Source organism: Balaenoptera borealis (genome assembly GCF_965194805.1).
Source record: "Balaenoptera borealis genome assembly, chromosome: 10".
NCBI lineage: Eukaryota > Metazoa > Chordata > Mammalia > Artiodactyla > Balaenopteridae > Balaenoptera > Balaenoptera borealis.
This window is the reverse complement of record NC_138874.1, coordinates 103,504,320-103,531,684: the sequence shown is the minus strand read 5'-3', so window position 1 is coordinate 103,531,684 and position 27,365 is coordinate 103,504,320.

Sequence of the window (27,365 nt, the reverse complement as noted above, 5' to 3'; positions counted from 1 at the left end):
AGGAACTCTACTCCTGCGCCCCAAGAGTCTAAATAATCCCTGTGGTTGATAAAAGTAAAAATATCTCCGAAATAAAATACCTTGAAGAAAGAGGGTGTCAAGAATGGTGATCCAGGTTTTCCACAGCTCTGGAGGTGGGCTGGTTCTAGTACAGCATGTGGTCCAGGCTGGAGGCGCCTCCAGATTCAGCCACTTCAGCATGGTGGGAGTTCTCTGGTGGAAAAGGGCTGACCATGTGCGGGGGAGCTGAAAAGGACTGTTACCAGGACTAATAACCAGCTGGTAGTCTCTACTGCTCTACCAGCTGCGTATAGTTGATTACTCAGCACCTGCTGTAACTTACAAGTTAAACATGGAGCACGATTGCAGCCTGAACAGGAAGCTGGTCCGGCCAGTGTACCATTACCAAGCGGACAAGGGTCCAAAGATCTACAGAGGACCCGTTTTCCAAAGTGATACTTTGCAGATGACAATAGCTACAGTTCTTTTTTTCTCTGATATTTAGAAAGAAGACTGACCCCTTACAGACCAAGTAAGTTCCTGAACTGAGAAAAGGAAATTTTCAAGAAGATTTTGGGCTTCCTGCTGATGAAAGAAAGTGGGAATTCAAGTAATTAATCAGAAAAATAAAAGAAATTTTATTCTTTATCCCAAGTTGAAAATGCAGGTCATAATAGCAAACACAGAACACAGTGAACAACAAAGCTATCCACATGCTTGGCTGGGAAGGATAAAGTGTTCCAGGAATAATAGATGAAAAAGTCTATTATTGGAAGGTTCAAAAGAGATTTTCTGAAACCTGTAGCCCAGTTTGTTGAACCAAATCTCTGAATGGACTTCAAATAAAATCTCCTTTCTACAGAAGTGAAGCTATTACTCAAAATCAACCAAGAGCAAAAGAGCCACATTGCAGCAAGGAAAATTGGTCAACTGTTTCCATGCAGAACTGAATTCAGAAAAATTTTCATTTTCTCAGCGACAGCTTGTCATCAGCTGTAAGTTCTGCTTGGAAAAAGCCAAGTGACGCTCACCGTCCAACATTACATGGATATAACATGGATGCAGTAGCCACTCCTCCATGGGCAAAATAAATAAGCCAGCAAAAAGTGATGAAAGACATCATTTGCATCCCCTGAGCGCTCAGGATCAGCATGGCGGTGCTTAGCTCTTCATGCCACCTGCTTCAGCGGGGTCTTGGTGGGACCTGCTGAGAGTACAGTGCTGTGGATTTTCTGTGTTAAAGTGGGAACCCTGTGTGTACATAATGATATACAGTCAGTAAGTGCTCAAAGAACACTGACTGGTGATGTTATTGAATGTATAAAGGAGGCTTTAAAGGGACTGTTATAATCCTAAGGGTGGTGAGAAACAAACATGATTTTCCTATGCACAAGAAAAGATCAGAACTTTGGGGAGAGAGACAAAAGGTGAAGAGTCACAAGCTGGGAATCCAAATTCTATAACCCGCACCTGGAGGTTTATGCTTCGTTTCTATGCCATGTGTCCTTGTTTAAGTCACTGATAATTTGAGCTTCCCTATCAATATAATGAACATAGCAGCCCTTCTTATCTCCAGGGATACTGAAAACTTTAATAAGTTAATGTCTCCTATGTGAATTCATCAAAACTAAGGTGAAAAAAAGTGAACTAAATACAAAGTGAAGAAAGATTATTGCTTACCCAGTTTACCTTCTTGGATGCTCCTGAATAAGAAAGTATGGTTTTTCTACATATTATTCTTACTTGCCCCTCGTTTTCATGGTTCCTCTTTTTCTTTTCTCTTGCGCTCCTTTACATGAATACACACAAAAGACTGACCGTACAAATTTTTTTTTAAATTTTTGACAGGATCTTTCATGGCAAGACCATAGGGAAACAGATTTGTTCATTCAACAAATGTCTATCCCTTGCTTTTGATAGATGAGGCACTATGTTAGCTACTATGGAAGATAGAAAGTTATTTAGAGTATCACTTTTGCCTTCAAGGAGCCTAAAACGCTTTGAGATCATCTAAGGGCATATAAGGAATGAACTTACAAATAACAAAATCAAGTAAGTATTGTAATAAGTGCCAAAAAGATTTGTGAAACCAAGTTCATAGACTTTCAGAAAAAGGAACACTCTTCTTGGAATTTGAGCTAGCATTTAAAAGTTAGGGTATGGAATTCAACACAGGAAGATGAGCACAGGACATTCCAGGAAAAGGTGATGGTGGAGCGAAGGCTTGAAGGGGTGGTGGACTACTTGATTTCCATAGGTGACAAGCAGTAGTCTAGTTTGGTTAAAAAGTGGATTGTCTGAAGCTGGTTAGTCGTATGTTAGTCTGGAAAGTCATTTAGAGTTTGATCGAAGAGGGCATTAAGTATTAGGCTAAGGCTAAAACAGTAGTGTTGAAAACATTTTTTTAGCTTTTAAAGACAATTATTCAATGGGAGCAGACAGAGCTGCTGTGGCTGGAGTGCTTCCTCCCATTAAACTCATATACTTTGGTGCCTTTAAGGAGCTCCACGGAACCCTTAGGGCTCTGCAGAGTGCTTCTGTCTTTTGCAGTAGGCAAAGGGCAGCCGTTAAATGTTCCTAAGCATGGAGATGACATAATCAGAATAGAATATTCTGAATACACACCTGGCAGCACTTTTGAATTAATTGGCAGGGGATCAACTAGAGACAGGAAAACAAAACAAAACAAAAATGTTTGGTGTATAGTAAGCACTCAATAAATATTTGCTGAATGAATGAATGAATGAATGAATGATAATAGCAGGAAAGGAAGTATAGAAAGATTTTATCAAGGAAAAACTGATAGCAGTTGCTGATTAATTATGGGAGACAAGAGGGAATTTGTGACAAAATTCAAGGTTTCAAGTCTGGGCTCCTGGGAGAAGTGTGGTATCACCAAGAGGAAACAGGAAAAGCTGAAGCAGAACTGATCTGGTGGGAAAGACTATCTGTTAGATATTCAGCAGGTTAAATATATTAGAGAGATATTCAATTGGAAATGTCTACGGACTTTTGCAAATGGGAAACTGGGGCTTTAGAGAAAGACCGGAGTTATTGACATAAATATAACAATGTCATAAAGACATGTGTGTGGACAGCATGGCCTGGGGAAGACAGAGAGGTGAGGCCGATCCTGGGAAACAGTGACATCGAGGACACGAGAGGGGAAGGGAAGCTGAAAAGATAACGGCATGGCTGGAAAAGGAAAAGAAAACCTTATCACTTCATGTCCTGAAAACCAAATGAGAGACGCTTTAAAGGAGGAAATAAACAACACAGTCAGATGCTCTAAGAGCATAAGAAGGAAGAGAAGGAAGAAAAGGTGACTAGATTTGGAGCTTATGAGTCACCCTCAGGGAGAAGTTTCAAGCAGTGAGGAAGGAGGCCTGACTATCCTGGATTAAGGAATGAAAAGATGGGAACGAAACAGAAATAATGATACAGGCCAGACTTTCAAGAATTCCAGCAATGAATGGAACAAGGGAATCAGACAGTAACTGGATAGTAAGAAACTTTTTCTTTGCTTTTTAAAGCTTGGGGAATCCTGAGTGTGTTTATAAGCAAATTGGCAAAAGGGAAAGAGTTGATGTAGGGGAAGCTGATGGCGAAAAAAAAATTACAGTCATGTTATATTTTCTGAGTGATTAAAACCATACTTTTCAGAGTTGGAGATACAGTCAGTGAAAATAGAATGGATGAAATGTGAACATAAGTCTTGTAACTGGACGATTATTGCATATAAGCCTGCATTTTAAGAAATCCCAGGAAAGATACTTTACCTGCAAAAATGCTCTTGCATACCCAATTAGTCATCTGGCAGGAGACTAAGCAGCAGTTTTTTCAGTTGGCACAGAAAACAGGGATGTTTACTACCTTGAAACACTGCTGTGAGCCATCATAACATTAGGCTGTTTGTACAGCGCTTGAAAATAAGGAGCTGTGATGCTTCAAAGGAACTAAGCTAACATCCTCATTTTCTGCCTAAGGCAGGTTAAAACTCAGTCCTAGCCAAGAGGAGCCTAAGGGGCATGAAAATCAAACGTCACGTGGATTCCTGGAAGAAAAAAGGGACATTAGGTAAAAAGTAAGGAAATCTGAATGAAGGATGGACCTGAGTTAATAATAATGTATTAGTATTGGTTCATCAATTGTAACAAATGTACCATACTAATGTAAAATGGTAATAATCATGGACTCTGGGTGTGGGGTATATGGGAACTCTGTACTGTTTTCTCAATTTTTCTGTAATCCAAAACTGTTCTAAAAAATAAAGTCTACAAGGAAAAACAAAAACAAAAGCTCAGTCCGAACCTCAGGGCCTAGAAACCACACCTTAACTCTGGCCATTTTTATTCTGTAAGACATTAGAGCATAAATGCATGGGCCACCTGGAGAATATCAGTGAGGTTGGTATACACAAACACACACTAGCAGGGTGTGTTCATCAAGACACTATTTCTTTGCCTTGAGATTTTTTTTTTTTTATTAAAGTGAGATCTGATCACACTTTCTGTTTTGGCTACTGGAAAACACAGAAGTAGATTTGGGGCCCACTTCTGCCAACGTTGATATTCACTTCGTGCAGCGACTGAGAACATGGATCAGAGTCAATTTCAGGTTCAAATTCTACCTCCACCACGTGTCAGCTATGACACTGGGCCAGTCGCTCAGTCTCTTTGGGTCTCATCTGTAAAATGGGGAGGATCATGTCTGCCTCAGAGGGCTGCTGTGTGGATGAAATGAGTGAATGTATGTCAAGTGATTAGAAGAGTTACATCATAAGAGCTCAGCTATCAGTTTGTGGTACTTTTCCATGTTAGTCTTACCTTTTGCTTTCATTCAAAAGCAAGTTCATTTCCCAGCCCTCATGGTGCCTGTGCCCCAATGTCCTCATTTATTACTCTTCATTCCTTTTTTCCATCCTTTTGGGTATATTTCATTATGCCATTTTGAGTCTTTAACCACATTAATTTTCCCTCAGGTAATTGAGGGTTGATTGTGAAACTATTGATATTTTTCTTACTAGCAATTTTTTAAAATAATTTTAAAAATTGTAAAATACACGTAACATAAAATTTACTATCTTGATGGGTTTTAAGTGTACAGTTCAATGGTATTAAGTACATTCATATATTGTGCAATCATTACCACCATCCATCTTCAGAAATTTTTTCATCTTGTAAAACTGAAACTCTGTACCCATTAAACAATAATTTCCCCTTTTCCCCTCCCTGCAGCCCCGGGTGACCACCATTCTACTTTCTGTCTCTATTATGATTTCAACTATTCCAAGTCCCTCAAATAAGTGGAATCATATGGTACTTGTATTTTGTGACTGGCTTATTTCACTTAGCATAATGTCCTCAAGGCTCATCCATGTGGTAGCATATATCAGAATTTCCTTACTTTTTATTTCCTGAAAATGTTCCATTGTACGTATAACCACATTTTCCTTATCTATTCATCTGTCAACAGACACTTGGATTGTTTCCACGTTTTAGCTATGATTGTGAATAATGCTGTTATGAACATGGGTATACAGATATCTCTTCAAGACTCTGTTTTCAATTCTTTTGAGTATATACCTAGATGTGGCATTGCTGGATCATATGGTAGCTCTATTTTCAATCTTTTGAGGAATCACCACACTGTTTTCCACAGCAGCTGTACTATTTTACATTTTACATTCCCATCCAGCAGTGCACAAGGGATCCAATGTCCCCATATCCTGGCCAACACTTGCTGTTTTCTGTTTGTTTGTTTGTTTGTTTTAATTGTGTCTATCCTAATGGGCATGAGATGGCATTTCATTGTAGTTTTGATTTGCATTTCCCTTATGTTTAGTGATGCTGAGCATCTTTTTCATGCACTTATTGGTCATTTGTGTGTCTTCTTTGGAGAAATGTCTATTCAAGTCCTTTGCCCATTTTTGAATTGGGTTATTTGTTTTTGTTGTTGTTGAGTTTTAGGAGTTCTTTATATATTCTGGATATTAATTCCCTATCAAGTGTATGATTTTCAAATATTCTTTCCCATTCTGTGGGATGACTTTTTATTCTGTTGAAAGTGTCTTGTTGTATAAAATTTAAAAATTTTTATGAAGTTCTACTTGCCTTCTTATTTCTTCTGTTGCCTGTGCCTTTGGTATCATATCCAAGAAATCATTATCAAATTCCTATGAGTAATTTTTGAAACACAAAAATACACATTTTATATGCATCTCTGTTGTTAGGATGAAGTTCTGTGTCCTGACATTTAGGACTGAATTTTGATATTATATAATTTCTAAATGTGTGTGTTAGTGTGTATGTCTTCTTTTCAAGTAGCTAAAATCAGCCTGTTGAGGAAAATAGTTAACATAAACAAAATGTATTATTTTGCTAGGCTAAGCCAAGATCATTTTGATATGTTAAAAATTCCCAATATAAACTGCATCTGTTGGTTCAATAAACAAATTTAACCATAAAAGTGTCCAAGCAGGTATACTCTACTAATTTTGCTTGGTGTTAATAGATGTCAGAATTAGCTCAACTTTAACTCTGACCCCCTATGCAAAGAACTACCAATCTCCTGGTCCTTCAGGTATAACATTTAGCTCTAACCGGGCCTAAAAAAAACTGGTCCACTTATTTTTTAAATATGAGAGGTTCCTACATTGAATGGAAGATTGAGTTCATCATTTGAGAAGGCAACTTCCATATTAATGCTCATTCAGCGAGTCAGTGCAGAATGTTAAAAATAAAATTCTTTTTAGGGAGAGGGAAGGGAAGAGAGGCAAGATAGGGGTAGGGGATTAAGAGATACAATCTACTATGTATAAAATAAATAAGCTACAAGGATATATTGTACAGCACATTTTATAATAACTATAAATGGAGTGTAATATTTTATAGCTAATATTTTATAATAACTATAAATGGAGGGTACTATTTTATTACACTAATATTTTATAACTATATTTTATAATAACTATAGAGTGTAAGCTTTAAAAATTGTGAATTACTATGTTGTATACCTGAAACCTGTATAATATTGTAAATCAACTATACCTCAGTAAATTTTTTAAAAAGTAAAAAAATTTTTTTAATAAAATGCTTTGATAAACTGGGTCTGTTTTACAGTTCTGCATCTTTATTTGATCAGTGGCATGGTTGGTTCCAGCAGATATTCTAAAAAAATATTTTCAATGGATTTAGCATACACAGATGTCTTTTATCCATCTCCAATTCATTTAGTATAAGGAATGAAGTAGGGAATGAGCTTACTTCTCTCCCAGTGACAAGCCAATTACCTCAATATCAATTATTGCGTGATCAATTTTCTTCCACTGGTTCACCATGTTACCTTTATTTTATATTAAATTACTTTGTGCATTTGAGTCTATTCCTGGACTTGATTTCTGCCTCATTGATCTGTTGATTGATCTGCCTCATTGATCTGTTGATTTATTCCTTCACCAGTTCAGATTTAATAACTGTTGCTTCACAGTACTTTTTGATACTTTGTATTTTATGTTACAGAAATGCAATTTAACACTTCCTAGGATTGGGATCCTTTGCTGTGCAACACTGGGGAGGATTTCAATGGTGGATTTGGGTCAGGAGTACATTTTAAACCTCTTACAGCACCAAGCTTTTCTTTCACAGAGTCGCTTTTTTCCTTTTCCATCTAAGACACTTGTGATTTTGGAGACTGAGTAGTAAGAAACCCTGAGTGTTCTGCCAGTGAACTGCCTGCTGCCTCGTTCTCTCACTCTCTCTTTATAGTCTCCTTTTTTTCCCGTTTTATGGAGATATAATCGACATTTAACATTGTATTCATTTAAGGTGTACAACACAACGATTCGATATTTGTGTATTTTGCAAGATGATTACAACAGTAAGTTAACACCCATCGCCTCCCACAGTTACAAATGTTTCTTCTTGTGATGAGAACTTTTAAGATTTACTCAGTGACATTCAAATATACAGTACAGTATTGTTAACTACAGTCACCATGCTGTACATTACATCCCCAGAACTCATTTATCTTCTAACTAGAACTTCGTACCTTTTGATTACCTTCACCCATTTCTTCTGCCTTTCACGCCTGCTTCTGGCAACCAGTAATCCTTTCTCTGTTTGTATGAATTCGGTTTTTTAAGGTTCCACATATATGTGAGGTCATACAGTATTTGTCTTTCTCTGTCTGACTTATTTCACTTAGCCTAATGCTCTCACAGCCCATCCATGTTGTTGTAAATGACAGGATTTCCTTCTTTTTATGGCTGTATACATACCACATCTTCTGTGTCCATTCATCCATCAATGGACACTTGGGTTGTTTCCATGGCTTGAATATTGTAAATAATGCTGCAGTAAACATAGGGGTGCAGATATCTCTTTGAGATAGCAATTTAATTTCCTTTGGGTATACACACCAAAGTGGGATTGCTGGATCATATGGCAGTTCTATTTTTAACTTTTTGAGGAACCTCCCTACTGTTTTCCATAGAGGCTGTACCAATTTACATTTTACAATTTACATAGTGTACAAACTTACATGTAAATACAGTTTATGTATCTTAATTACATTAAAGCTGAGTCTTAAACACTTCATAGTTTAGAGCAGGTGAGTAACCATTCCAGGTAGACACAGCACGTGCTAGGGTTTTACATTTCTTCGAATCTCTTCTTAATTCTACCCGCAGCTCTCTTTACTCAGAAAGGATCAGATATGATCTCTATAAATTTTACTCTATAGAAATATACATGAGTATAAACAATATCTACTTTCTCTGATGTGATTTTTCTAACAAATATGTCATTCCGGTTATTATTTTGGTCCTCTCTTCTCTCTTTTCTTTTTTCCTTCCTGTCAGTTTTTAATTGAGTCAAATATCTTCTCATTCCTGTTAGTATACTGCCTAATTTATATTTTCATTTTTACTATCAATTTTTATTTCTTTAACTGATTCCTCATTCAGTAAAAGGCAAGTGGCTTCCATGTCTTTCCATTTCTAACAGAGCAGAGGGAGAGGCAGACATCATAGGATAATCAGAGTAGGCGCTGAAGGCATAGAGCTCAGAATAAGGAAGAAGGGACTTCCCTGGTGATGCAGTGGTTAAGACTCTGGGGCTTCCCTGGTGGCGCAGTGGTTGAGAATCTGCCTGCCAATGCAGGGGACACGGGTTCGAGCCCTGGTCCAGGAAGATCCCACATGCCACGGAGCAACTAGGCCCGTGAGCCACAGCTACTGAGCCTGCGCGTCTGGAGCCTGTGCTCCCAACGAGAGAGGCCGCGATGGTGAGAGGACCGCGCACCGCGATGAAGAGTGGCCCCCGCTTGCCGCAACTGGAGAAAGCCCTTGCACAGAAACGAAGACCCAACACAGCCAAAAATAAATAAATAAATAAATAAAAAAAAAAAAAAAAAAAAAGAATCCATCTGCCAAAGCAGGGGACACGGGTTCAAGCCCTGGTCCAGGAAGATGCCACATGCTGCGAAGCAACAAAGCCACGACTACTGAGCCTATACGCCACAACTACTGAAGCCTGCACACTTAGAGCCCGTGCTCCGCAACAAGAGAAGCCAACACAATGAGAAGCCCTGCACCGCAACGAAGACCCAACACAGCCAAAAATAAATAAATAAATAAATTAGTATGTTAACTTAAAAAAGAAAAGAAAAAGAAAAAAGGAAGAAAGACAGGTGTTTATGTTTTCTTTTTTCTTTTTTAGTACACTTTATTGAAGAGTTGTAGATTTACATAAAAATTAAGCAGATAGTACAGAGTATTCCCGTATACTTCCCCCAAAACACACACACAAACACACACACACACAGTTTCCCCTATTGTTAACGTCTAGCATTAATATGGCAACACATTACAATTAATGAATCAATATTGATACATATTTATGAATTAAAGTTCATATTTTGCATTGTTATAGTCTTTTTGCACTTTTTGTTGTATAGTTCTATGAGTTTTGACTAATGCATAATGTACTTTATCCACCATTACAATGATTATAGAGAATAGTTTTACTGCCCTAAAAATCCCCTGTACTTTTTTTTTTTCAAGTTTTGAATTTTATTTTATTTATTTTTTATACAGCAGGTTCTTATTAGTTATCCATTTTATATATATTAGTGTATACATGTCAATCCCAATCTCCCAATTCATCCCACCACCCCCCTGCCCTGCCACTTTGGGCTGCCTGCCAGGTCGGTGTCAAATTTTTCCAGGCTGGGAATTTCCTGGCGGTCCAATGGTTAGGACACAGTGCTTTCACTGCCACGGCCCAGGTTCACTCCCTGGTCGGGGAACTAAGGTCCCGAAAGCCCTGGGGTGTGGCCACAAAAAAAAACAACAAGTAATTAAAATTTTCTGGGCTGTCAGAGAGCCTATCCACCACAGGAAGAAGAGGAAACTTCCATCCACTCTTATTCCTGCTGGGAAAGGCCCTTAGGTCTTGCCCTGCAAGGAAGGGATGACTTTCTGGCACACTGTGTTCTCTAAATTCTGATTCTAAGGAAGAGAAGGAGAAAAGGAGACCTAGCAATGGAAATGTCCATGGGCTTCTGCAATCAGAAAGTGAGTGGCCCATAGGTCCTTCCAGTGAACTAGTTTCTGAGTAGGATATGGTGACAGCCCTTTCCTAGGGCCTGGTTCCACGTTCGTGTTACTACTCTGTGGAGAAGAGGACCCAACAGACTTGTGGGTCCCTGAAGGTGGTCACACTCCAATGCCAATGAGTGGATGTGAAAAGGCAGCTCTGGGAAGTCAGAAGAGCTGACCTAGAATTTCCCCATCACCTGGCAGCTCCGAGGCTGCTCCCTACGGGAGGCCCTCCCTGACCCCTGTGCTGCACAGGGCAGCTCGGAGTTCCTCCCTGGTGTGTATCAAGCTTCATCAGGCATGTCTCTTTCATCCCTCCTCTGTACTTCATGGGCACAGACTATGTCTGTTTCACCTCAGGACCTTTCCGAGCCTAGATTCAGTGAGCCTATCATCTATGGCTCAAGCCCAGAGAGGACCCTTTCCTTCCAATTTTTGCTATGTCCATGCTGGGTTCACATTATCTTATTGCATCATACTTTGGCATTACTCTCAGAAGAGGGAAGTAGTCAGTGTGCTCTGTGAAATATTGCAAAGAATCCTAACAGTTAAGTTTGTTACTGGCATTCAGTCAAAAGATAAGACATACTGGAAAAAAGAATCTGTTAGAAGCTCTTTATTAGATTAGCCAGTTGGATTTACAGGGTAATAAGAGACCAGAAGCTTGATGATCAGAAGTGAAAACTAGTCAATACAAATTAGACATATGCTTTAAATCCGTAGAGAAATGAACAATTTGAAAGAAATGTAATATCAGCATTAGTTATTACAGAAATATGAAAGGAACCAGATAATTTTCCAAAGATACTCAATCATTGAAAGTTTTACTTAAATGCATTACTTCCAAAATGAATAAGATAGAAATGAAGGCTTGAGAAACAAAATATAAGATCTGAGAGAACATAATTAAATACTTCTGTGAAGAATTTCAACACTGAAGTAAGCTCTCTTTTGTCACACATGGTTAAAAATCTCCCTATATTGGGTTTTGAAGCATTTTCGTGGAGTTTGATTTGGGAGTTACACTGGATATAGTGCAACTATTGACAAAAAGTTTTTAAGGGGTATATATTATTCTACCAGATTCAGGTGGGAATGAAGACATAAAGGACAACCCTTTAACTATATCCATACAAGAGTTCACATTCTGCATAAAGAGTCTATTAATTTTTACATACTTATGATCTGCAGTCACAGTTTCCAGCCTCTTGTAGGAGATTGTTAGGCAACACTCAAGTGACACATCCCACCATCTCTCCAGTCCACCGGAGAAAAGGAGGCTACTGAGATCACAGGCAATTGTCTCTTTACCCAACTGGTTGTGCCACTGAAGATGTAGACCCTGCTCTGAAGCTCAAAATTTCTGTAATTTCCTATTGGAACCACTAGGCTTGAGTCTGGGCTGAGCACACTATGTTCAAGGGGCACTAAGGCCACCTTAGCTTCTATAAAATTATTCTTTCAAGAGAATTTACATGGATCCCAATGCTTGTTGTAGCTCCTTTGTCTTTGGGTATTAGGTGATTCCCAAGAATCATTTGCTGAACTCATGAGTTGAAATCAGCAGTATTTAGAGACCAAGAGAAGAAATGAAGCAGGAAGGGGCTGCTAGAGCAGCCCCTGAGTTATGCTGAGCAAATACTACCTGGCTCCTGGCACACTGGTTTCACTCTATTGAATCCCCTATCATGATTCTGATTTGTTTCACTCGGTTTGGGAATCCGGCCAAAATTACAGTACCCTGCTCCTGGGTTGTCGGTAAGATCAAATGAGATCACGCATCTAAAGCACTTTAATATAGAACCTAGCATATACTAAGCACCCAATGAAGAGATAAGAATTGTGGAATATTCTGCGGCAATTAGAAGCAATAGATTTGATATGCACATAGCAACAAGGATAAATCTTAAAAACCTAGTTGAGTGAAAAAAGAAAGAGAAAGATACATAACACAGTAAGTAGCATTATGTAGATTGATAGTACACAATTTGTAAGAATGCACACAAATAAACAAATACACAGTAAACACATTAGAGCAATCACCTATGGGGGTAAGGGGGAGTGGTCAGTGAGAGAACAGGAATGGGGAATAAATACATGAAAGAAGAGCAGGCATTGTAAGGCATGGCAATAAAAGTGTGCCATGAACTGAGCAGTATAATTGACTCCACTCCCTGCCTCTGAGGTTAAAAATAAAAAGATAGGGGCTTCTCTGGCGGCACAGTGGTTAAGAATCCACCTGCCAATGCAGGGGACACAGATTCGAGCCCTGGTCTGGGAGGATCCCACATGCCGTGGAACAACTAAGCCCGCGAGCCACAACTACTGAAGCCCGCGTGCCTAAAGCCCGTGCTCCGCAACTAGAGAAGCCACCGCAATGAGAAGCCCACTCACCAAAATGAAGAGTAGCCCCCGCTCGCTGCAATTAGAGAAAGCCCGCACGCAGCAACGAAGACCCAATGTAGCCAAAAATAAATAAATAAAAATAAATTTATTAAAAAAAATAAAAAGACAATAATTATTAATACTCCCAGACCTTCCACATCCTTTCAACTGTAAAATGTCGGAATATCCTTCAGATAGCATCCTTCTTGCACCTGCTCAAGCATCTTCCTCCAGCTTTCTGGGTGATTTAACACATCAGGGAATAAGTATCTGAAAAGGCACGGCACTCCCATGTAGCCATTCTGGACTTCAGAGCTAAATTGCAAAGTTGGTTCTACACATGTGATTTCATCTATGAAATTAGGGAAAGGTAGGAAACTGACACAGAAAAAAAAAAGATTTCTTATAGCGTTGCTATCCCTTACAGTGGAGGGTCAGCTGCCTCTTTTCGTCCATTAGTTCAAGGCAAGATTGACTGAACGTGGCTGTAACCACATCCCTTCAAAAGCACAGCCTGTGAATAATGCTTCAGTAAATATGGGAGTGCATATTCACATTAGCCAAAATATGGAAATGACTCAAATGCCCATCAACAGATGAATGGAAAAAAAAAACACATGGTACGTATACATAACAGAATATTATTTAGTCATGAGAAAGGAGGCTATCCTGCCATTTGTGACAACATGGATGGTCTTTGAGTATATTATGCTAAGCAAGACAAGTCAGACAAAGACAAGTACTGTATATCACTTATACATGGAATCTAAAAAAGTCAAACCTGTAAAAAGTAGAGAGTAAAAATGCTGGTGACTAGGGAGATGGGGTGTGGATAAGATTTATGGTGTTTAAGGGTACAAATTTGTAACAAGTAGTAAATAAGCCATAGAGATCTAATGCACAGTATAATGAATACAGACAATAATATCGTACTATAATTATGTAATGTGATAAATATCGCTAAAACATCATATTACAATATTACAATACATAAATGTATCAAAGTAACATACCGTATACCTTAAGCTTACACAATGTTACATGTTGAATTAATTCAATAAAACAATTTTTTTTATAAAAGAAAAGACAGCCTATGGAATGGGAGAAAATAATTGCAAACCATATATTTGACAAGGGGTTAACAATGCAAATATGTAAAGAACTTCTACCAAAAAAAAAAAAAAAAAGCACAGCCTGATCCAGCGGCTGCAGGAGCTGGGCTGTCCCCATCTGCATGTCCAGGGACATAGTGAGTAATCTTGGTGTCTTGATGTTGCAAACACTCGCACTTAGCTTGATCAGTGCTGGCACAGCAGAAAAGAACGGATGGAAAAATGTTTGGATTTTAAAGGTAACAGAGAGAAGTTGGAAAACAACTACTGGCCGGCCAAGACTGAGAGCTTTGCTGGAGGCTGGTACGGGATTGTATTTTTCCGCTGACAGCTGAAAATAAGCCCAGCTTCAGTGGAGCTTTTTTTCTTCCTTCCTCAAGGTTACCCGCAATTCTAATGATCAGTTCTCTCAGGAAAGCAAGAAAATTGATTGGGGGGTTTCAGCTTGTTGTTCTATTATCCATTATAGGTCTGAAAATGTTTTCCCACCACGTTGTCTGCTTGTAAACACAATATCCATTTCCTTACACTACTGCATATGCACCAGTGTTATCACCAAGGTAAACAGATCTCAGCAGCCCCCGAAAGGAACTCTGTCCTGCGCATCCAGCAGCGCTCCATTCTCTTCTTAGACGAGAGGTCTCATCCCCTGGGCTTCACTACGAAAACCTGTCCCAGTCTCCTCTCTTGGCCTCTGACTGACCCTCTCTCAAATGGCTCATTCTGTTCCACTTTCTCCTCCCACCTGCCAAGTCAGGGCTGCTCCTGTGTGTGTGTGCGTTGTCAGCCCCTGTATAGACACATATCAGAATCTGGGATTAAGGGTTGAGTTCAAAAACAAAGTGGCATTTTGTCCATTGCTTTGATTTCCTTCACAATATTTAATGTGACTTGCATTATAAATAACATTACAGGAGGATATGAAGCTCTTGTGTTCATCAAAGGCGATGTGAGTTTTTCAGAGTCTAAGAAACCTGGGTCTATCGGTAGATATTTTCAAGGGTCTAATCCTCAGCCGGTGATCAGCTCACTGTCCCTGGGATTGTTGGGTCTCTCTCTCTTCCACACACTTAATTTCACTCTCCTCGCTGATCTCATTCACAACTACAGCTTTAATTTTTACTTCTGTGTAAACAATTCCTAATTCTCTAGTCCAGAGGTGCTCCCTCCCCTTCCCTCCCCTCTTCTCCCTCCACTCCCCGCCTCTCCCCGCCCCTCCCCTCTTCTCCCCTTCTCCCCCTACCCCCCCCCACAATCTTCTATGAGCATCGGCCTAGTAATTAAGAGCATGGGCTCTGGGGTCACAGTGCCTGGGTTCAAATCTTCGCTCTGCACTAATCAGCTGGTGTAACCTTAGGCAAACTACTTAGTTTCTCTGTGCCTCAGTGTTGTCATCTGTAAGATGGGGATATGGTACTTATCTTACAGGGCTGCTGGGAGACCTCGGTGGGGATAATACAGAGCGGGGCATGCAGTAACTGCTCAGTAAGTATTGGTTGTTTTTCTGGTCATTTGGCCCAGAATAATGCAATTACAAATAATTTCAAATGGTCTCTGAACCTACTCTTTTCAAGATTACCAACAAACTCAAGTTCTCCAGGTTCGGTGATCACTGGTTCTGACCTGACCAGTTCCCTCATTAGCACTGACCAGTACCCCCTTCATTCTCCCCGGGCTTCCTCCTACCACATCGGCCTGATTTGGGATGACTAAGGACTCAGAAGTCATTCAGCTTCTCCATCTACACTTTCCCTAGAAGGATGACCTGATCCTAGCCCACGAACATCCGTCACACATTGAAGAATCTCAGCTCTTCAGCCTCCATCTCTCCTTTGAGACCAACCCAACTGCAACTCCTGAATATAACACTTCTCAAACCAGCACAGGCACGTCTCAATATCCTCTGGATTTCCACACCTGCTTCTCCCCCAGTCTCACCTCCTTCAGGTGCTCAGAGAACAAGACCTGTGCGTGGAGAGAAAGGAACCCACTGCAGAGTCCTGTCAAGAGCTGTGTGTGGCTTGGATTAGAGCTGTGCTCTGGGGAAGATGAGTAGTGGGCATATACCAGATTGCCTTGGCAAGGGATGGGGTGAGGAGAGAGGCAGCCTTGGGGGCAGGTGCCAACATGCAGTGTATGTGAGATGGGCAAGGTTAAGAGAGAAAGACAGAGTGAACCTCACATCAAAGACTCTTAGCAGCAAACCATGGGGGATGTTCCGGGCACCCGAAAGAATGTGTGTTGTGCTGCCTACCACTGAATAGGTGTGGGAGAAAGAAGACTCTTTTCATGAGAGAGTTTTTAGGGAAGCTAAGTGACAATTAAAGGAAATGGAATGTTGCAGAAAAGGGTAGATAAACCCAACACAGATCCTCATAACCGGATGTAATTGCCCAGTTCCCTGAATTCTCCTGGTACTATATAGATATAGCGATATACAGCTTTAAAATGTTTTTAAATGATATTTCAAACCTGCAGAAAATTATAGACTTGTGTTATAAATATCCTTATACCCACCCCCCCCTCCGCTGTAACGTATGTAGCTTTTTAATGGCACCTGCCTCTGTAGTACTGTATTGTTATGCATTCACTTTATTTTTTTGTATTATAAAAAATGCCTTGAGGGCAGGGACTCACCCTTCTCTTTGTATCTCAGAGGTATCTAACACACAGAGTAGGTCCCCTAATATTTGCTAAGTTAAACTGCATTCTTGAAAGACCTTGAAGAGATCTTCAGGAAAAAAGAAATTGTGGCAAGCAACATACACTATTCTTACAGATTTGAGAATCCACAGCTATTTTTAAGGTATATTAATTCAGAAGGAAGACTGTAAGTGAAAATAGGGCAGTAGCTGCATCTCATGACATGTAACAAGGAAAACGTATTTCATTTGCTGACATCCTTCGCTAATATTTCTGATTCTGGAATCAAAGGCACAGGCAACCCAAATCTCAACTTTCCCCTGTAGGCTATCAATTTCTGTGCCCTCCTACAAATGCTAAATATATTTGATTTACTAAGAAAGATGTTTGGCCAATAACAATTAACCATCAGCTATAGTAGGTTTATCATTAGGCAGTGTTAAAGCCTTTGTCAAGTCCCAGTTGCTCTGTCTTCTGCCCTAACACGCCTTTTACCTACTAGAAATCCAGGAAAGTGTTATACTGCCTGATATATTAGAATTCCTACCATATCACTCCTTGATACAGCTACATCAATGACCTACGAGAATTCCCAGAAGAACTTGCTATATACCATGGTAAATGAGACTTTAAATAGTAGTTGCAAGTAGTTAGGGTGACAATGGCATCTGGTTGTCCTGGATAACCCCAGTTTAGACCTGCTGTAGATCAACAATGTCTCAATTATTTTAGGACTCCCATTTCACTCTCACAAGCATCGGGGTTGAGATACTAAATTATATGGTCACCCTATCAATCCCCTTACCTAAGCTTTTTACATCACATGACTGCCTTATGTGAATGAGACTTCCATTTTTTTATTTGTGTAGTGTCCTGACAAATGAATTAAGTAAGACTCTTTGCTTTGTTTTAGGAAGCCACACTAGACATCACAAACAAGTCTCTGTTTTTGGCAAGCTTTCTGAACAGAACACAAACTGAAATAAATCCATTCACCCAGATGTTACCATCACAAATTGTGCTGACACGGCACAACTGCCTTTCCACAGGGAAAGAGTAAACCATCAAAAAACAATAGGAACTAAAACTTAAATTACACAATAAAAATGTTCAACATTTAAAGTCTAGGACTATGCTTACTGTATTTAAGTCAAAACGAGCTTAAATTTCAAGACAACAAAAATCGAGGATGGCTTTTTATTATAGATAGGATCTCTCCCTCTCTCTTTTATTTCTTCTGCATCAACTTCAAGAAAGGAAAAATAGGGCTTCCCTGATGGCGCAGCGGTTAAGAACCCGCCTGCCAATGTAGGGCACTCGGGTTCGAGCCCTGGACCGGCAAGATCCCACATGCTGCGGAGCGATGAAGCCCGTGCACCACAACTACTGAGCCTGTGCTCTAGAGCCCTCGAGCCACAACTACTGAAGCCCATGCTCCTAGAGCTGGTGCTCCACAAGAGAAACCACCGCAATGAGAAGCCCTCCCACGGCAACGAAGAGTAGCCCCCACTCGCTGCAACTAGAGAAAACCCGCGTGCAGCAATGAAGACCCGACGCAGCCATAAATAAATAAATAAATAAATAAATAAATAAATAAATTTTTTTAAAAAGAAAGGAACAATAAAACAACACTAGAATGACATGTAGTTATAACTATATTTTCAGCCTAGAAATTTCAGCCCAATTTTCAGCAGCAATGTTACGTTAGAATCAAACATTTCCTATATGGTTTAAAAACACAATGAAAATCTGGCACTTTGGGAGCTTATGTGAATACAGCTTTAACTTCTTATTTTCAGAGAAAAATGAGATTTAACTTAAAAACAAAAAAACTAAGGTAATGTCCCAAAGGTCCTTAAAAAAAAAAAAAAAAGAAACTCAACCTGCTGTACACATTAAATAATTCAAATCAATGATCCTTTTAAGCCCTTAGCAATGCATGAACCAATGGGGGAAAGCAATCTAATACTTCGTGCATTTAGGGGATTGCATTAGAAAAGCTTTTAGGCTGCTTCTGCTTTTATAAATGCAAATATATGCAGAGCAGACAGATTGGGATCTGTACAGTTTAGCAATGATCGAAACTTGTAATTTTTGAAAATGGTACAGATGTCCAGACTAGTTATATTAAGATGCTTCTTACTGAAGAAGAAACCAAACAAACAATCCAATTCCACCTCCTCCTTAAAAAGGAAACAAATAGGGACTTTGCTGGTGGCACAGTGGTTAAGAATCCACCTGCCAGTGCAAGGGACACAGGTTCGAGCCTTGATCCGGGAAGATCCCACATGCTGCGGAGCAACTAAGCCCGTACGTCACAACTACTGAGCCTGAGCTCTAGAGCCCGCGAGCCACAACTACTGAGCCCATGCGCTTAACTACTGAAGCCCACGCGCCTAGAGCCCGTGCTCTGCAACAAGAGAAGCCACCGCAATGAGAAGCCCACACACCTCAACCAAGAGTAGCCCCCGCTCGCCGCAACTAGAGAAAGCCCGCACGGAGCAACAAAGACCCAACGCAGCCAAAAATAAATAAATTTTTTAAAAAAGGAAACAAATAAACAATGCTACCACAAATCAGAATAAGCTATGTATCATCTTGTTTCTTTCATAGAATCTGAAAGTTGAAAGACAGCTTAGTGTAGAGGAATAAATATTTCTAGACTGTATCATTCACTGCATTACTCATATTCCTGTCCCAACTACACCGGAAATGGGGGGAAATGCTTCCTCCTTCAAGGACCACTGATAGGCTAAAGGTTAACTGAGAGATCAGCTAGATCTCTGGTCAATAAATAAAGGCTGAATGAATGTCCTTTATTCAGGACATTTTTATTTATAAAAATGTATTTTTTTAATATTTATTTTATTAAATATAAAAAATTAAATGTATTTTATATTTATTTTAAAATATAAAAAATAAAATGTATTTTATTTATAAAATAAATAAGCATTTATTTTATACTTTATTCACGCCCTTAAAATTGTTGAGTGTCCACTGTCTTCCTATACTTGGCATATTATGGCTCCTAAGGCTTATCTGATGATACGGAGTGCCTAGAACGTGCCAGGCACTGGGGAAATAAGATGAAAACATAGTAATTGCCCTCAAAGAGCTCTCAGTCTGGTGGGGAAGACAAGTAAAGATATGATTAAAATGGGGTGCTAAGTATGGTAATGAACGTGTATACGAGGTACCATGGCAACTGAGATGAGGATGGATTGATTCTGACTGAGCCATGATGAAAGATTTCATTACTATACACTTGGAGTCTTGAAAAATCGCTGGGTATAGGTGCTAAGAGTTTAAACAGAGGCATGACATGATCAGCTGTGTTGCAGAACAGCCACGCTGGAGGCAAAGTGGAGGATGACGGCAGAGGGAAGGGCTAGCGGTGAGGAAGTCTAATTACGGCGACTGCAATAGCCCACGTGAGAGATGATAAGGGCCTGAGCTAATCGAGTGATGCTGGGGCTGGAGGAAGGACATCTGGACACGAGAGAGACTCAGACAAACTTGTCCACCATTCAGCATCTGAGACATTTCCAGACAGCTCCAGTGGCTACCGGATCCATTCTTACACTGAGCTGGAATCCGCCTCCCATTTGCTGGCCTAGTGGTGCACTCTGGAGAAATTCAGACATGACAGGTCCTCAAATGCTGGGTCTGTATTCATGCTTGATTGCCATTAGTGAAATTCAGACAAAATATTTATATTCCTCTAACAAACAAAAGAGCAGAGTCGGGATACACATTTCAAATGTTCCCTAAATCTCTTGCCCTAAACATTCACCTGCAAGGTAAGGTGAGATCTGCCCTGAGAGGCTAAAGGAGGGATGATGGTTTTTTAAGAAGTTTTTAAAAGCTTCAGCTTCATAGACGTTTGCTGGGTTTTGAAATCATTCACTTCGTGAGTTACCCCGCTTCTTGCTTTACAAACTCTACAAACAAGGGGGCAATGTTTCTTCATTCAAGAGAATAGGATATGGCCATTCTGAAGGCACCTGGTTCTCTGCTCAATGGCCAGTACTTTCCATGAACAAGGGACAGGAGAGCAGGAGAGGTCAGTTAATGGTTCAACAGCCCTGCTCTCTGCTCTTTCACTAGAAATTCAACCTCCTGAAGCTACCACTAGAGGACTACAATTCTAAGAATTTCCTCGGATCTCCCTCTACAGTTTTAGAAAGAGTCCTTCAGCCCAGCCCCATCTATCTCCCAGAGTAAGGCGGTGAGCAGAGGCCTGGGTCAACCAGAAGTCTGTGTGTGGGGCCGTAAGGCTTTTCTATTCAGGGAGGCCAGGGAGTAATAAGACACTACTGAGTTTTGTTCAGGAAAATTTAGATTTTTTATTATGAAAGTTTTCAAATAGACATAAAAGTAAGAGAAGAGTAAAACGAACTCACATATGACCTTCCTTCAGATTCAACATTATCAACATTCTATCACTCTTGCTTCATCTGTCCCTTTTTTCTTTCTCCCTCCCTCTCTTCCTTCTTTACCTTTCCTTTTTTCTTTCTTTCCCTCCCTTCCTTTCTTTCTCTCCTTCCTTCCTCCCTCCTTTCTTTTGTGTAGTAGTATTTTTAAGCAAATCTTTTACATCATGTTGTTCTACCCCTAGATTTCAGAGTAACACTAAAAAATGACATTTTCTTATATAAACACAGTATCACTATCACACCTGACCATGTTAATAATAAGTCTCTAACATCGTCTAATACCTAGTTCACAGGAAAGTTTTAGAAGTCAGAAGGCTTGCAATCTCTATTGCTTCTCTAGGGAAAGACTATGCCACGGAGTGCTTTCCTAGATTATTAGGAAATTTCTCCTTACGTTCAGCTTAAATTTACATCCTATTACTGCACATTACACCCCCCATGTATCACGCTAAATAATTAATCTACCTTTTTTATGTCTACACATTTCAGATATTTGTACATAGTTAGCTTCTCTTTCCGTAGTCTGTACTTACCTGAACTATACATATTTAATTCTTTTTTAAAAATTTTATTTATTTATTTATTTTTGGCTGTATTGGGTCTTCGTTTCTGTGCGAGGGCTTTCTCTAGTTGCGGCAAGTGGGGGCCACGCTTCATCGCGGTGTGCGTGCCTCTCACTATCGCGGCCTCTCTTGTTGTGGAGCACAGGCTCCAGACGCGCAGGCTCAGTAATTGTGGCTCACGGGCCCAGTTGCTCCGCGGCATGTGGGATCTTCCCAGACCAGGGCTCGAACCCGTGTCCCCTGCATTGGCAGGCAGATTCTCAACCACTGCGCCACCAGGGAAGCCCCCATATTTAATTCTTTTAATCTTCCCTTACTCATCAGTGCCCTCAGCTCCTAATCATTTTGGTGCTTTGCTTTGAACCTTGTCCAGCTGGTTTCCATAAGCCCAGCGATGAGTAGGCCAGAACCAGATGCAGTGTTCCAAGAGTAGTCGCACCCAAATTCAACTGTTCCCCATTTCTCCTCTGAATGCTCAATCCCAAACCACAAGAGCCTTGCTTTCTGTCACATTATAACAGAAACAAATGTCTTGTTTTCTGCTTTTATTCCCAGTTATTTTTTGGCATTACAGCATGTGTCTCATTCTTCCCACTAAATATCTGTGCTTCAGATCACTTTTCTCCAAATGTAATATGACAGCATTTGGGAATCAAAAGAGTACAGACACCCAGCTCTGCCACTCTGGCGATGTGACCCTGCAAGTCACCTAGTACTCAGAACCACTTTGAGTCCTTCACCTAAATAACAGATAAAGACTAATTCTTCCTACCTCACAGGATTGTTGGAGGGTCAAATGAGGTGATGTAAATGAAAAAGGCTCACTAACTTTAATGGCATGTATGTTTATATGTGTGTGTGTATATATCTACATTAGTACACTAAATATACAAAAGGTGAACATCTACGGTTCTCTAAAGATTTTTCTACTTGCATCAATAGCCTATTGTACCATTTAATAATCATTGCTGTCAGGAAATTCTTTATTTCAGCTCAGTTCTTCCCACCAAAACAATGTCTTATAAAGCCTCTTAGACATATATACCTGGAATCCATAAGCCATGAGAATTTCAGATTTATCCTTCACTTAAATGTAAATCAGGTATATGGCATTTGCTTCTGTTTACTATTTACTGAGGTCTAAGAAGTATGCTAACCACTTTATCTGAATGACCTAATTTAGACTTCATAATTTCATGAAGCAGTCGCTATTAATATCCCCAATTTACATATGAGGAAACTGGGGCTCAAGAAAGTTAATTAACTTTCTTAAGGTTAATAGCTGAGTAAGCAGTAGAACCTGGAAAACCTAACAATTCCAGAGCCCATGCTTTCAACCACGGGCATGATTTATATAATATTTCACATAATAATTAGGAACCCCTAATTACAGATTAAATTCAACAAACCTACCATAAGCCAGACACTTAGAGGAGAAGTGAAAAGGCGTAGTTCTTTTCAGGAGGCTCACTGTTTGGTCACGGAACACATGGCTATTAAAAAAGGAATAAGCAAGTGGTCATCGTTATCATAGGCAGCTGTACCAACTATCCAATGCCTAAGAAAATGCTTACTCCTATGCAAAAACTCAGATTTGTTTCTTTTAAGAAAAACTATTTGATGACTATTGCTAATCATTTTTCCTCCAATTCCCTGGCTGTCAATTATCTAATAAATCACTGAATAGCATCTAGTTTCCTTTAAACTGTCCATTCTAAGATCTATTATCTGAGAATACTCTAGTTCAGAGTTTTTTTATTACCTCAGTCCTGGATTACTGTACCAGACTCAGTTCCAACCGGACTTTCTGCCTCCTGTTCCCACCTCTTTAGTTCTTGCCATGCATCACTGCCAGATTAACCTCCTTAAAACAAAGCTTCCATATGAACTAGTCCCTCCTCTGAAGCTTTACTCAATTCTGCCTTTCAAGGCTCCGAACGATGTAATGCCAATCTGCTTTTCCAACCACGTATCAACATAAATCCTCCTCTCCACCCAGACCATTCTCCTCTTTCCTGACTGAATACGCCTTGTACACTGCCGTCTTTGCTGGAACTATTCTCCCCTCTGTCTGGCTTTTCTCCTCCTTCAATAGTATCTATTGCTCAAGGCTCAGCTCAGGTCCTCCTTCTCAACGGAGCTGTACTCATCACTGAACATCCATGTTCTCCTGCCTCTGTTCTCAGTAGGAGCTCAACAAATGTTTGCAGAAATTATTGCTCCATTAAACATCAATAGCATTTTTTGGCAATATCACTCACTGATACTTATGCATTGTCTTATGGCGCTACTTACATTTTTATATGAACATTTCTTGAGTTCCTATTTGAAGTAAAGTGAAACCTTCTTAAAGGCCTGAACCATGTCTTCAAGACTTCTTTTGTATGCCATACATTGTTTCCCCATGCAAAGGCACTGGTGAATATTTGACTATTGATATATTTAAATAATATGGAATAAAATCACCTAGTCAACACCTTTAGATAATATAGTCAATTCTGCAAGCCAAAAGAAGAGTCATGACTCAAGATATCTGGCCTCTAAGTCCTATCCTTACTAATGCATTAATCTGGAGTTGGGAAAAGTTACTTTTCTATGTGCTAATTTTCTCACCTATAATAGAAGAACTAAAAGTCAAATAATTTCAAAGCACCCTGAATAGATGAATGCTAACTTATTAAATGCTTTTCCATTAGTCAAGGGCTTGACAGATTATTTTCTAAGGATATAAAATTAACTACAATGTAATGGTGTTGCAAGTCATTAACTTTATCTGTCTTAATCGCTCTTTGGATATGGAGAGTTTCATTTCTAGCAAAAACAATAGATAAAATAACCTCAAAATCCTCACAACTATAAATCCTGGGGAAATTATATATAAGCAATTTTTAAGGTTCTGCTTTCACTTAAGACATAAAAAGCTTTAAGAGAATGTCAATCACACCCTGACAGCAAGAAAAAACTGCGTTAACTTCTTGAGCCCACCAGGGAGCTAAGGTTGGGAGGTAAAACGAGTTCAAACGGGTGATACACTCCTCAGAGGAGAGATGGGAAATGAATTGTTTCACTTGGGGCATAGTACAGAAGGAAGAGCAAGTCATCATAAAAGCAGGCAAGACGAGAACAGCTGAAATTTGAAATGAATTCTTAAAGGCCAAGAGTGACAGTTTAGAAACTTTGGGAGCCCCACACATAAAAGAAGTCACTTCCTAGTTCTTTTCCAAGGGTTTCCACTAGTTGCTCGTAAGAAAGATTAGGGGCAGGACAGGAGACCTGAGAAAGACCCTGTAGGTGGCACCAAGTCATGAAACCCACCTGCTACATGAACCTTTCTCTTATATGAAGCAAAAGCTATAAGTGCTGGGGGGAGAGGAGAGATCCAAGCAAAGACGCACTGCCTCTGGTGAAAGGGTAGAAGCAAAAACTGCCCACTACTGGAGGAAGGGGAGAAAATAAGTTCAGCTCAGGATCCTGCACTGATACAAAGCAGTGATCTGCTACCACTGGGGAAGGGGCAGAATTGCTCAGAGACTCCACCCCTGAAGTCCAGGGCTGCAGGGCCTAAGACTGAGGCTGGAGTGAGAGAACTGAGAAACACCCCCTTGAACCTCACTATGTAACAAGCAATAGCAGTTTACCACCGGGAGGGGTGAAAAAGCATGGGTCAGATTCCTTCCATTCCATAGGTATGATGGACTTGCTGAAATCTGAGCATGGAGAGGAACACTGAGAAAAATCCTTCCACAATCCAGACTCCCACTAAACACGAAGTAGCAGCAGACTACTCCTGCAGTGATTGGAAGTCTGGTACACTGACAGTAAATATAACAACACTAAACCCAACCCTTTTTCAACTACTGACTAGACTGCCCCAATCCCCACACTAATGGCCCGACAGAAGATGTGTGCCCATTTCTGAATTTATTTCAATGTATATTTATATACAATATTTGGCATTCAATCAAGAAATATGAAACATACACATAAGTAATAAAAAAGACTGTATGTGACAAAGCAATCAACAGAAATAGGCATGACCCAGGTATCAGAAATATCAAAGACTTTAAAATAACTTCGATTAATATAATGGACCTATATAGTGGAAAAGGTAGACAACATGCAAGAAGAAATAGGGAATTTCAGTAGAGAGATGGAAACGAGAAAAAAACACTGAATTAAAAAACGTGATATCAGAGATGAAGAAATTTTTTAGCAAGTGTATCAGCGCACTAGATGTGGCTGAGAAAAGAATCAGTGAACTTGAAGACAGGTCAACAGAAATTGTCCAAACTGAAATACGAGTTTTTTAAAAAGGAGCAGCGCATCCAAGAGGTATGCACCAATATCGAAAGGTTGAACATAATAATTTGAGTCTCAGGAGAAAAGAGAGAGCAAGGAGTAGAATAAATATTTGAAAAGATAACGGCTGAGAATTTTTCAAAATTGATGAAAATAAACTGAAAATGCAAGAAATTGAGAAGACCTCACAAGGATAAATACAAAGGAAAACACACCTAGACACATCAGAGTCAAACAGCCAAAAACCACAGATAAAAACCTTGAACCAAAGATAAAACCCTGAAGGTAGCTAGAGAAACTAAACAAGCCAGAAGATAATTAACAACATTAAAGTGCTGAATGGAAAGAAAAAAAAAAAAGTTAACCAATCCAGATTTATATATCCAGCAAAAATATCTTTCAAAAAACGAAGGTAAAAAAAAAAAAACACTTTTCAGACAAACAAAAAACAAAAGCTGAGAAAATTCATTGCTCTCAGACTTGTGTTATAAGAAATGTTAAAGGAAATTATTCAGAAAGGAGTATGATACCAGATAGAAGTTTGGATATACATTAAAAAATGAAGAACAGCAGAATATACGTAAATATAAAAGTTTCAGAAATCTTTTTAGAAGATAACTGACAGTCAGGGGTCAGCAAGCTACAACATGAAGGTAAATACAGTTTTATTGGAACATAACCACATCCACTCATTTATGTGTATTGTCAAGGGCTACTTTCACGAAACAATGAAAAAGTTTGCTGACCCCTGGTCTAAAGCAATAAAGTAAAAATAAAGATCATCAACAACAGAAAAAACCCAATATATTATAGAGTTTATAATATATGTAAAAGTAAAAAGTATGAAAACAGCACAAACGATAGAAGATATGGAAATATACTCTTGTAAGATTTCTACAATATACATGAGGTGGTACAGTACTATTTGAAGGTAATCTGTGATAAGTTAAAGACATGTATCATAAATTCTACAGAAAACAGTAAGAAAAAATTTTAAAGAGGTAACATTAACAAGCCAATAGTGAGAAATAATGAGTAAGATGTAACACAATGCCAAAAATACTCAAAATTGAAAGCTAATCAAGTGTCCATCATTCAGTAAAATGGATAAATGTAGGTATATTCACACAATGGAATACTAAACAATAATGAGAATGAATGGCCTGTGAATGTGTGCAACAACATGGAAGAACCTCACTAACATAATTTTGAGCAAAAGAAGCCACACATGAAAGAGTGTATACTGTATGCTTTATTTATATAAAGCACAAAACCAGACAAAATTAACAATCTATAATGTTAGATATGGTTACCCTTGGCAGTGGGG